Source organism: Oncorhynchus mykiss, chromosome 15 (assembly GCF_013265735.2).
Source record: "Oncorhynchus mykiss isolate Arlee chromosome 15, USDA_OmykA_1.1, whole genome shotgun sequence".
In the NCBI taxonomy this organism is placed as follows: Eukaryota; Metazoa; Chordata; class Actinopteri; order Salmoniformes; family Salmonidae; genus Oncorhynchus; species Oncorhynchus mykiss.
Genome location: NC_048579.1, coordinates 28,069,109 through 28,083,156, shown reverse-complemented (window position 1 = coordinate 28,083,156; position 14,048 = coordinate 28,069,109).

The window sequence follows — 14,048 nt, the reverse complement described above, 5'->3', positions numbered from 1 at the left end:
GTTGAAGACTGCAACGTTTCAACCAAGCCTGCGGAATATTTCATAGGCCTGCAAAGTTTCATAGATACTGTACCTGCAAAGTTCCATTGAAGGCTGCAAAATATATCAAAGTGTCACGCACTGACCATAGAAAGCCTTTATTTTCTATGGTGGAGTAGGTCAAGGTGTGACTGGGTGGTGTTCTAGTTTATTATTTCTATGTGTAGTCTAGTTTTTGTATTTCTATGTTGGCCTGGTGTGGTTCCCAATCAGAGGCAGCTGTCTATCGTTGTCTCTGATTGGGGATCATATTTAGGTAGCCTTTTCCCACCTGTTGTTTGTGGGATCTAGTTTTTGTATTGTTGCTTTTGCGCCCTACAAGGCCGTTCGTTCGTTCGTTCGTTCGTTCGTTCGTTCGTTCGTTCGTTCGTTCGTTCGTTCGTTCGTTCGTTCGTTCGTTCGTTCGTTTGTTTGTGTCGCTTTATTGTTTTTGTTGCTGGTTCACACTCAAATAAATTATGATGAACCCAAATCATGCTGCGCCTTTGTCCACTCCTTATAACGATCGTGACACAAAGGCCTGCAAAGTTTCAAAGACCCCTGCGCAATTTCATGGAATAAACTTTGACCCAACCCAAGGCTCCTTCCTGTACACAGAAATATGCTACACAACATGTTGCTTTTGGCCTTGAATACATTCTTAAAATCCGGGCTGGGAAATTGGATTCATGATGGCCCCATTAGTTCTGAGAATACATACAGTATACAGACCAATTATCTACTAATAATTTAATGTCCTACTCCTCTCTCAGAGATGTGACCCATTTGGATTTTCCCTTTCATCTGTAATTAAAAATATAAATAAATCCCTTGGTCATAGGACTCATGTTTTGGGTCCATAAACATGACTATCCATTAAGAGATATGAGAGCATTCCGAACAGCACACTTTCGAACAATATAATATTTGAAGTGACCATGCCTGCTCTTTCTCTGAGAGAGGAGAAGGATGTTGGATGATTAGTAGATGATTGGTCTGTAAACTGGATGTATTCTAAGAACTGACGAAGGTTGGATATAATGGAGTTATAATCCGATTTCCCGAATGTATTTAAGGCCAAATGCAATACAGACGTAGGATCTTAATTTGACCCAGTTTGCAAGAGCAGGAAATTAACCCTGCAGCAACAGGAAATGTGAATTATTATGTAGATTATAATGAATGATCATTTTTGTAGGGGTATATTTGTATATGTACAGTAAGAATCAAAAGTTTGGACACACCCACTCATACAAGGATTTTTCTTTTCTTTACAATTTTCTACATTGTAGCATAATAGCGAAGACAACAAAACTATGAAATAACACATATGGAATTAAGTAGTAACCAAAAAAGTGTTAAACAAATCCAAATATATTTTTATACTTGAGATTCCTCAAAGTAGACACCTTTGCCTTGATGACAGCTTTGCACACCTTTGGCATTCTCTCAACCAGCTTCAATGGGTAGTCACCTGGAATGCATTTAAATTAACAGGTGTGCCCTTGTTAAAAGTTAATTTCTGGCAAGAACAGCACAAATAAGCAAAAAAATCGACAGTCCATCATTACTTTAAGACATGATGGTCAGTCAATCCCGAAAATGTCAAGAACTTCTTCAAGTGCAGTTGCAAAAACCATCAGGCGCTATGATGAAACTGGCTCTCATGAGGTCCGCCACAGGAAAGGAAGACCCAGAGTTACTTCTGCAGCAGAGGATAAGTTCATTAGAGTTACCAGCCTCAGCAATTGGAGCCCAAGTAAATGCTTCACAGAGTTCAAGTAACAGACACATTTCAACATCAACTGTTCAGAGGAGACTGCGTGAATCAGGCCTTCATGGTTAAATTGCTGCAAAGAAACCACTACTAAAGAACACCAATAATAAGAAGAGACTTGCGTGGGCCAAGAAACACGAGCAATGGACATTGAAAATCTGTCCCTTTGTCTGATGAGTCCAAATTTTAGATTTTTGGTTCCAACCGCCGTGTCTTTGTGAGGCGCAGAGTAGGTGAATGGATGATCTCTGCATGTGTGGTTCTCACAGTGAAGCATGGAGAAGGAGGTGTGATGGTGCTTTGCTGGTGACACTGTCTGTAATTTATTTAGAATTCAAGGCAATCTTAACCAGCATGGCTACCACATTCTGCAGCGATACACCATCCTATCTGGTTTGCGCTTAGTGGGACTATCATTTGTTTTTTCAACCGGACAATGACCCAACACACCTCCAGGCTGTGTAAGGGCTATTTAACCAAGAAGGAGAGTGATTGAGTGTTGCATCAGATAACCTGGCCTCCACAATCATCTGACCTCAACACAATTGAGATGGTTTTGGATTACTTGGACTGCAGAGTGAAGGAAAAGCAGCCAACAAGTGCTCAGCATATTTCTACAATGTAGAAAATAGTACAAATAAAGATGAGTTGGTGTATCCAAACTTTTGACTGGTACATTTTTCATAAGGGAAATCAAGTCGGAAATTTCAAAGTGGAAATGAAAAACTTCAGGATCCTTTTTGAACCTCACATACACTACAATCCTGCAACAGGGGGATCACATTAAGATCATGTGTTGTGTTCAGGGGCCTTTAATTTCCCAATGTAGCATCCTTCTGTGTACGGGAGCCTTGGGTTGGGTCAAAGTACTGTTTATATTTTGCAGCCTGTAATGATACTTCACAGGTGTCTATAAAACTTTGCAGACCTTTGGAATATTTAGCCATTTTTGTATGAAACTTTGCAGGTTTTTGAAATATTTTGCAGCCTTTCTTGAAACTTCACAGGTTTTGAGATATTTTGCAGCTTTTCATGAAACTTCACAGGTTTTGAAATATTTCCCAGCCTTTCATGAAACTTCTCAGGTTTTGAGATATTTTGCAGCCTTTCATGAAACTTCTCAGGTTTTGAAATATTTTGCAGCCTTTCATGAAACTTCTCAGGTTTTGAGATATTTTGCAGCCTTTCATGAAACTTCTCAGGTTTTGAAATATTTTGCAGCCTTTCATGAAACTTCTCAGGTTTTGAAATATTTTGCAGCCTTTCATGAAACTTCACGTTTTGAAATATTTAGCAGCTTTTTCTGAAACTTTGCAGGCATCTTTGAAACTTTGGAGGCCTGTGAATTTTTTTGGCCCATTTTTCTCCCGAATTGGTAGTTACAGTCCTGTCCCATCGCTGCAACTCCCGTACGGACTCGGGAGAGGCGAAGATCGAGAGCCGTGCATCCTTTGAAACACAACCCAACCAAGCCGCACTGCTTCTTGACACAAGGCATGCTTAACCCGGAAGCTAGCAGCACAAATGTGTCGGAGGAAACACTGTGCACCTGGCGACCGTTTCAGTGTGCATGCGCCCTGCCCACTGCAAGACACGGTCACTTGTTGATTTGCCCCTTAGGGCTACTGTAAAACAGACAGAAGTCTACAGTTTACATTGCAAGACAGTGGTAGACATTACAAACATTTAACAATTAGATATTATAGAACCACCTAACTCCCCCTTTAAAGGGGGACTGAACTTATCCTCATTAAGAGATTTGTTTTCTGAAACGTGATTTGCGTCTTGGGAGTGTGATTTGATGTGGGTGTGTTATTTAAGCAATAATACATGAAACACCATGTGTTATCACATTTGTATCATGGTTGTGACATGGTCATAGTCAGGGGTTACCACCATTAAAAAGCAAGATTAATTCCCAAACCATCCATTTTTGTAACAAGATTAATTCCCAAACATCCATTTTTTTCTCCACAGAACACGTTGGTATCTGGTTGCTGAGCAACCGCTTCTTGTTTGTCCATGCAAAACCAGTCTGTCAAAAGTTAGCTTGTGTCCAAATTCTCAAACTAAACACATACTGCAATTCCAAACACAAAACGTTTTAGCTAAGATTTATTTGCTATGACTTTGCCTAATTTTTGTAAAATGTTATTTAATCTTTATTTAAGTCAGTTAAGAATAAATTCTTATTTACAATGACGGCCTACCCTGGGCCAAACCTGGACGATGCTGGGCTAATTGTGCGCCGTCCTATGGGACACTCAATCACGGCCGGATGTGACGCAACCTGGATTTGTGTTTGTGATGCTAGCGTTAGCTCACGAATGTGAGGATGTTTGAGTTGGAAACATTCAACATAACATTAGCGACGGTGTGTCTCGTTCGTTGGCTCATGTCAATCAAACAAATCTCAAGGAGGCTGCAATAAACGGGGAATGGGGAAAACAGCTGCACATTATCCAATCGTAGCAGCAGAATCAACCAACAGACCTTCCATTTCTTTACAGACAGCAGACCTACTTAATTGAGTCATTGGGTAGTTATAATCTCGTTGTGTTGTTGAGAGGAGCGCCAACATTTTCCAGGAAGAGTCGATTTTGATTGCCCAATGTCTAGTCCTGGCTGATGGAGCTCAGATACCCACCTCCCCCTCAACAAAAGCACACTGGTCCCCCGAGGAGACCCTTGAGGTACTTAATTGTGACCCAGAAATAAGTTGATATTGAGATTTTTCTTTTTTAAATGGCTGTATTGAGCCTTAAATGTTATAAACTGGCATTTCAACTGAGATTTATCCTCGAGCGGTGTATTGAAAACCCAAGTTCCTCTTGACTTAATGGTGAATCAGCTCCTGTTGGGACAAAACCACTCAGTAATCTTTCATGCATATCCCAGACAACGATAACCAAACTGACGAAAGACAATTACAGTATATGCTGAAGAACATGCTCAGTCAGAAGGTCATAATAATTGTACCTCCCCTTTGCATGTGAACCCTGATTTCCCACCTGGGATGAAGGGCGGCTTCTCTACATGGAAAAGTAAGGGTATCAATGATGTTTAAAATATTGCGCATGATGATAAAATCCTTACATTTGGCCAGATTGTTGGTAAATGTGTCATCTCTAAGAGAGATTCTTTCCGGTTTGTAGTTTTAGATCTGCAAAGCTGAAATTGCATCCAGAGGGCTTCTCAATCTCCTCTTGAAGAATACCCAGGTCAAATCTATCACACAACTCTTTTATAACTCACTGTGCAATTTGAAGAAAGATAACACAGACAAAACTATGGTGTTATTGGAGGCTGATATAGGCTCCCCAATAAAGCTTGCAGACTGGAAAGAAATGTGTGTACAACCATCCCATTTCCTAGCTTGTAACTCAGCCTGGGAAATGCAATTTAAGACCTTACATCAACTGTATGTCACTCCTGTGTCTAGACATAGAATGAACCCTTCTTGTCTTTGTAATGTGTCAGTGTGCAGAAGGTTCTCTTATTCATTACTTCTGGGCTTGTCCTTACATAAAAACATTTGGGTTGGAAGTTGTACAGGAGACCGATACAGTTTTTGAATGCTCTCTCCAGCTAGGTGCAACTATACTGGGAACTAGAGATGAGCTGCCTCTTAGATTTCGTTACACATCTTTTACACATTTTACTATATTGTGGGCGAAAATGTATTCTTCGCCGAGAATCAAGAATTTAATGGGAACAAAGGGTCATTGATTTACTTCCCAGTGAAGCGTTCTCTACAGCAATGAAAAATAAGTCGTATCATTTCTTTAAAGGTAAACTCAGCGAAATGACGTTTCCACGAGCAGCGTCGCAGATATTGAGATGAGCGAGATGCAAGACTTTGCTCTCATACAGTCACATGCAGTATCTCCACATGTACACAGATTCGCTTCACTCTGTAGCCAGGGCACCAAAACAGCGGAGTACTTGAGCCTCGCACTTCAACGCTCTTAATGTAGTTGTTGCGTAAATTGACTCACTGTGTTGTTTGAGTTCTGCATCTATGTCATATTGCAGAGTCTACCCTTTATGATGTGGGACCCCTTCTTGAACTACCTTGACCAAATCAAAGCCCAAATGTTAATTTCAGGACTGCCGGGCCTGGCTCGACTCGGCTACATGAGAATGATCCTACTCTATGTAGGTTAAATTTTCACATACTTGACATTGTGATGGTGCAGTTTGATGATTGTTGTGTGTCTATGATCTGTATACTAATTAATGGTATTTTGTATTTATTTTTATTGTTATTTTGTCTGTCTGTAGGCTTGATATCTGTATAAGCACTTTGTAACAACTGCTGATGTAAAAAGAAGGGCATTATAAATGACATTTTAACGATTGATTGGTATATGCCATATTTTGCTGAACCACCAGAAAATGATTTGATTTATCTAATGTGTATTTCAAGGCCTTAGTGTTATGGAATGTGTGGTTTATTGTCAAATTAAATGATCAAATATTTATTTAAATCTAATATATTACAGGCAGTTCACACATGCATAATAAAAACAACCCTTAAGGCAGGGTTAAATCTTTACTGAGAGAGACTCAGATGTGCTGTCTCGTGGTTTGCTATTAAATATTATACACTCTCACATGCACTACTGTAGTACATTATCTGGGCTCCAATAGCTTGGCCTATTAACCAGGATATCAGTCTGGAAATATGACTACTTGGCTATGATTTATTACACATACAGACACACGCACACACACACACAGAGGGAGAGACGTGAGAGAGAGAGAGCGAGAGAGAGAGAGACCCCTGAAGCACCGATCTGCTATATTGAATTTGTTTTATAGCCCAGTTGTCATACAAAGTGGAGGAGGATAAATATTCCCCTTCTGCGGCTCTCCCAATCACCAGGGTTTGATAAGTTACTTTCTAAATGTAATATGTTACAGTTGATTTTTTATTTAACCTTTATTTGAACGGGGAGTCATGTTGTGTAACGGCTGTCCTCTCCATCTTCCTCTGACGAAGAGTATGAGAGATCAGACCAACACGCAGCGTGGTAAGTGTTCATGATATTTAATAGAACGGAACACTTAATGACAAAAAAAACAACAAGAGAACGAAAAAATGAAACCGAAACAGTTCTGTCTGGTGCAGACACACTAAACAGAAAACAACTACCCACAAATCAAGTGGGAAAAACAGGCTACCTAAGTATGGTTCTCAATCAGAGACATCGATTGACAACTGCCTCTGATTGAGAACCATACCAGGCCAAACACATAGAAAACCAAAACTAGAACAGCACATAGAATGCCCACCCCAACGGGCCCCGAATCGACGGGAGACTCCGGCGGCGCCAGAGTGAAGGGCGACTCCGGCAGCGCCGGAGTGAAGGGCGACTCCGGCAGCTCCTGACTTGCGGGCGGCTCCGGCAGCTCAAGACAGACGGGCGGCTCCGGCAGCTCAAGACAGACGGGCGGCTCCGGCAGCTCAAGACAGACGGGCGGCTCCGGCAGCTCAATACAGACGTGCGGCTCCGGCAGCTCAAGACAGATGGGCGGCTCCGGCAGCTCAAGACAGACGGGCGGCTCCGGCAGCTCCAGACAGGAGGAAGACTCCGGCAGCTCCAGACAGGAGGAAGACTCCGGCAGCTCCAGACAGGAGGGAGACTCCGGCAGCTCCAGGCTGGAGGTAGACTCTGGCAGCTCCGGGCTGGAGGGAGACTCTGGCAGCTCCGGGCTGGAGGGAGACTCTGGCAGCTCCGGGCTGGAGAGAGACTCTGGCAGCTCCGGGCTGGAGGGAGACTCTGGCAGCTCCGGGCTGGAGGGAGACTCTGGCAGCTCCGGGCTGGGGGAGACTCTGGCAGCTCCGGGCTGGAGGGAGACTCTGGAAGCGCTGGACAGGTGGGAGAACCTGGAGGGAGGAGACGGAGAGACAGCCTGGTGCATGGGGCTGCCACAGGAGGCCTGGTGCATGGGGGAAGCAACGGATACACAGGGCCGTGGAGGCACGAACTAATGGCCTGCACAACCCGTCCTGGCTGGATGGTGACTCTAGCCCGGCACGTGCGGGGCGCAGGCACAGGACGCAATGGGCTGTGCAGACACACAGGAGACACAGTGTGCAGCGCCGGCACAGTATATCCTGGCCCGAGGAGACGCACTGGCTGTCTGGAGAGCAGGGCTGGCACCATCCGCCCTGGCTGGATCCTCACCCTAGCCCGGCAGATGCGGGGAGCTGGGATGTAGCGCACCAGGCTAAGTACACGTACTGGGGACGGTGAATGACCAGCACAACGTCCTCCATGATAAGCACGTCTTGGAGAGCTGTAGTGCCGAGCTGGCACAGGACGTGCAGGGCTAGGGAGGCGCACAGGAGGCCTGATGCGTGGGGCTGGCACAGTCTTCACCAGATGGCTTGCACGCACCTCAGGACGAGTATGGAGAGCTGACTCATGTGACATCAAATTCAGGACATGCTCCGTCGGGCGGATGTCATGCCTCATGCACCAACACAGCAACTCCCTCATTACTCTCTCCTCCAATCTCCCCATTAACTCATTCACTGTCTCCGCTTCGCTTCCGTCGCCCCCCTCCAATTTTGCCCTGACCGGCTCTGGTTCCATCCTTGGCTCCTTACGATAAGCACGGGGAGTTGGCTCAGGTCTGACTCCTGACTCTGCACCTTGGTCCGAGTATGATTACAACGACGATCGAGACAAGACCCTTTGACTTTTTCCACATTTTGTTACAATACAGCCTTGTTCTAAAATGTATTACATTTTTTTCCCCTCATCAATCTACAAACAATGCCCGATAATGACTAAGTGAAAACAGGTTTTTAGAAATTTTACCAAATGTATTAAAAATTAAAAATATAAATACATTATTTTCATAAGTTTCAGACCCTTTATATTGAGATTCAAAATTGAGTTCAGGTGCATCCTGTTTCCATTGATCATCCTTGAGATGTTTTTACAACTTGACTGGGGTCCACCTATGGTAAATTCAATTGATTGGAAAGGCACACACCTGTCTATATAACGTCCCACAGTTGACAGTGCATGTCAGTGCAAAAAAACAAGCCATGAGGTCGAAGGAATTGTCCATAGAGCTCCGAGACACCAAAAACTGTCTGCAGCACTGAAGGTCCCCAAGAACATATTGGCCTCCATCATTCTTAAATGGACAAAGTCTGGAACCACCAAGATTCTTCGTAGAGGTGGCCGCCCGTGTGGCTTCGGGACAAGTCTCGGAATGCCCTTGAGTGGCCCAGCTGGAGCCCAGCCTTGAACCCGATCGAACAACTCTGGAGAGACCTGAAAATAGCTGTGCAGCAACGATCCCCATCCAACCTGACAGAGCTAGAGAGGATTTACAGAGAAGAATGGGAGAAACTCCCCAAATACAGGTATGCCAAGCTTGTAGCATCGTACCCAAGAAGACAAGAGGATGTAATCGCTGCCAAAGGTGCTTCAACAAAGTACTGAGTAAAGGATCTGAATACTTATGTAAATGTGATATTTGCAAAAAATTATAAAAAAGTTTTTTTGCTTTGTCATTATGGGGCATTGTGTGTGGATTGATGAGGGGGGAAAAAAATTAATCAATTTAAGAATAAGGCTGTAACGTAACAAAATGTAAAAAAAGTCAAAGGTCTGAACACTCTCCGGATGCACTGTATTTCCCATGGCTCTGCGCACACACACACACACACACACACACAGACACACACACACACACACACATACACACACACACACATTAGCATACACTCAAACTTGCAATATGCTACTCATAAGAAACTGACAGAGATGATTAGGCTAACAAGTATAGGTGATAGATGATTTCACTATAATGCACAAGCCATTGTCTATTTGCTTATGTAGGTATAAATGCACAAGTCCTTTCTCTCTGCTGAATTTCAAGCTCAAGGAACAGAGAAACGAATTGTCAATTACTGTAATTGGACAGAGATGCAACTGATGGAGGCATCATGCCCATTCTTGGGGATAGTCCCAGATGTCATTAGGCTTTTTTGTTTTTTTCATCTCTCTGATAAAGTCAGTTAAGGCTGAACTCAAATGAACCCACAGAGTTCAGTTGGCTTAGTGCAGTAGGTGCTGCATGGTGTCAACAACTAAACACTAGGGTTGAATGGTGGGAACCCGGTTACTGAGATTTACTAAAAATCATTGCTCCTAAAATCATAACTGCTAGAAATTGATAATAAAAATTGATAAGAAATTGATAATAAATTATTCATATGAACAGCGTGGCGTGAAATTGAACTTTTTTCTTGTAACAGGTTTGTTGCATTTGCTGCAGCCTATGCTACAGTAATATAAAGACCGAATGCGAGGGTAATTTACTCATCTCCATCTGGCTTTCGGCAGTCACCTTACTTTTTAATTGTAAAGATTATTATTTTTTAATTGCATCTGCAGAGTTTTAAAACAGCCTATCACTCGAATAGAATTTATTTTAATCAGTGCAAACTCGAGCACTCTTGCAGTCTTTCTCTCCATCAACTCCCTTCATATTTCACCCAAAATAGATCATCCTGTTCTAGATTGATACATAGCCCTATAAATAGATGTCACAGACTACCTCTTTCAAGTAATAAATTCAATAGAGTATTAGCCATATATTTGCCTAATTAATGATGGGTTATGCATAATACGTTTCTAACTTATAGCCTCTGCCTCTTGCACAATACGCACGCACTTGTGCTCCGCTGGCCTCTCCTTAAAAATCGTATCTCATGCAGGAAAAGCTAGACTAGAATAACTTGCTGGACATCATTTTTTTTGCATTTCTTATACAAATAGACTATCCGAAGAGGGATGCAAGCTATTATTTTGTTAATGTTAAAAATACAGTAGCCAATAGAACTCACAGGTAGTTTGAAACAATGGAGGCTCCTCAGAGGTGGAAAGGGAGGACCTTATTTGGGTGTATTTTTTGTTCTTTCGCTTTCAGTTACCTAGATGAATGCACCTAGCTAGTTTAGCCTACTCAAACACCAGGCTCAAACAACTACTGTACACTGTACTGCATGATTGCAGCGTGTTTACTAACAAGTTAGTTCTAGTAGCTAAAAGAAAAGGTCAGAGGAGGAGAGCGCGTAGATAGTTGAAAGAAGGAATTATACAGTACAGTCAAAAGTTTGGACACACCTACTCAATCAAGGGTTTTTGTTAATTTTAACTATTTTCTACATTATAGAATAATAGTGAAGACATCAAAACTATGAAATAACACATGAAATTATGTACTAAATAAAAAAAAGTGTTAAACAAATCAAAATATATTTTATATTTGAGATTCTTCAAAGTAGCCACCCTTTGCCTTGATGACAGATTTGCACACTCTTGGCATTCTCTCAACTAGCTACACCTGGAATGCTTTTTCAACTGTCTTGAATGAGTTCCCACATATGATGAGCACTTGTTGACTGCTTTTCCTTCACTCTGTGGTCCAACTCTTCCCAAATCATCTCAATTGGGTTGAAGTTGGGTGATTGTGGAGGCCAGGTCATCTGGTGCAGCACTCCATCACGCTCAATGGTCAAATAGCCCTTACACAGCCTGGAGGTGTATTTTGTATCATTGTCCTGTTGAAAAACAAATGATAGTCCCACTAAGCGCAAACCAGATGGGATGGCTTATTACTGCAGAATGCTGTGGTAGTCATGCTGGTTAAGTGTGCTTTGAATTCTAAATAAATCACAGACAGTGTCACCAGCAAACTACCCCCACACCATCACACTTCCTCCTCCATGCTTCACAGTGGGAACCACACATGCGGAGATCATCCGTTCACCTACTCTGCGTCTCACAAAGACATTTGGTCTGAAATTTGGACTCATCAGACCAGAGGACAGATTTTCAACAGTCAAATATCCATTGCTTGTGTACTCTTGATCCAAGCAAGTGTCTTCTTATTATTGGTGTTCTTTAGTAGTGATTTCTTTGCAGCAATTGAAGAAACTTTCAAAGTTCTAGAGATTTTCCGCATTGACTGACCTTCATGTCTTAAAGAAATGATGGACTGTCATTTATCTTTGCTTATTTGAGCTGTTCTTGCCATAATATGGACATGGTATTTTACTAAATAGAGATATCCTCTGTATACCACCCCTACCTTGTCACAACACAACTGATTGGCTCAAACGCATTAAGAAGGAAAGAAATTCCAGAAATATACTTTTAAGAAGAATTGAAGCTGGTTGGGAGAATGCCAAGTGTGCAACACCATCATCAAGGCAAAGCATGGCTACTTTGAAGAATCTCAAATATAAATGTATTTTGATTTGTTTAACACTTATTTGGTTACTACATGATTCCATATGTGTTATTTCATAGTGTTGATGTCTTCACTATTATTCTGCAATGTAGAAAATAGTAAAATAAAGAAAAGCCCTGGAACCAGTATCTGTGTCCAAACTTTTGACTGGTGCTGTATATACAAAGAGCAAAGTGATCATGCTGTTTTTATATAGAAAGTGAACTGTCTTTGTGTGTGATCAGGGGTCTGTTCATTCTGCTGATTCTGTTGAAAAACGTTTCTTAAATGGAACGAAACAGGGATAAACTTGCCTGAATTTGTCCAAAGGAAAATCTAATTTGCAACTGTTGGACTAATGATACCACCCTAGATCAGCTAGACGCAGACAAGAGTATGCAAGGCGGTATTAAATGTGTCACTGTCTGTCACCTTGATTACTCAATTCTCTCAAACTGTGTACCTACATTGTATGATGGGTACATAGAACATTTGAGTATCATGTAGTAGCCTACACCTATCGATGTTACATTGAGCTGGGTGAATGGAATATGAATGACAGTCATCCAATATGCTGTAATAGAAATAAGGCCATGCTCATTCCAAAAAAAAATATCCTCCCTCATCGGCCCCAACCTCCACCGGTTTGAAAGAAGAGCAAATGGACTATGGCAGTAGGCTATAGCAGTTAGACACATTACATTTTTGTGAAGAGAAATGAAAGCCTTCTGCACCTAATTATAGTCCTATACTTTTCAAGGATGTCATTAGAATAACGACGATAAGGACAACGAATCGCATTTCATTTAACTGTTGAAAGCGAGGAAGGAATGAAGCAATGATAGAGAAAGAGGAGGTAGGCTAATAACATTAGGGGAAATATTATTAAACTTTATATGCGACAGCCTATTAATTATACAAATAGGCCCTATTTTATTTCAACATTTAAATCCAATTTGCTAGCCTATACTTGTAACTTTGTAGTCAACATTTGCTGCACCAGAATCGGTTTGTTCTCTCCCTGCGTTATCATGGTTTGAACGATGTGCGTAATTCCAGTCCATACAATACAATATGGTACATTGATACAGTTCACGCTCAAAACTATTAGCCTACTGTAGCTAGTGTTAGTGTTCAAATACTGGAGAGTTGAGACCAAATCACGGACGCTGGACAGAGTGGATTTCAGTTGTAACGAAAGACAGTTTTAATGAGTCAGAGATATCTTGTCCCGCAGTTTTACGTGCACGGACCTAGTTCACATAACTCGGCAAGGAGCCAGGTGAAAAAGAGGCCTATACAATGGTTACATACATTTTTATACATAGAATAAAGTAGGTGGAGTCTTGTCGTTTCGGTCTTCTTGACTGGTCGGAGGGTTGGAGGCGGGCCTTGCTCTAGCCAGAGCGGGCCCCATTGGTGCACAGCAAAAGTTCTTTGCTCTTGGGACCGGCCAGTTAGAGGGAGATGAGATGTGTGTTTATATAAGGAAGAGGGGGTCAGTCTTATGGTTGGGTGTATGTGTTCTTACTACGGAATGTCTTTGTTTATATGAGCTATGTGTATGAATATTTATATAACAAATCCCCCTCTTCACGTCTATTAGACGTGAAAACTATAGCAGAAAGGTGGCGGTTGCAATCGTGGGTATACATAAGGTGGTGCTCCTAACCTTGTCTGGTTTGCATGGTGGGTCTGTAGGTGTAGTGCTACGTTTGGGACGGGAGTGATTGGAGGGAGTGATATCAGGAAAGGAGTTAGGGACATGTGTAGGGGTTGGTGTATGTGATGTGGCAGGGTGAAGTAGTTGTTCAATTAACCATGTGAAAGTCCTAGGGTTACTCCAAATATCAGTATGAATATCACAAATAAGGGACCAGATATCCCCAGCCTCACCCAGAGAGGGAGAAATTTCCCTCTAACTGGGCGAGGTTCCCTTCTCAGGGGAGGCGGAGTTTGATGCCGCATCACCTGAGGAAGGAGTGTC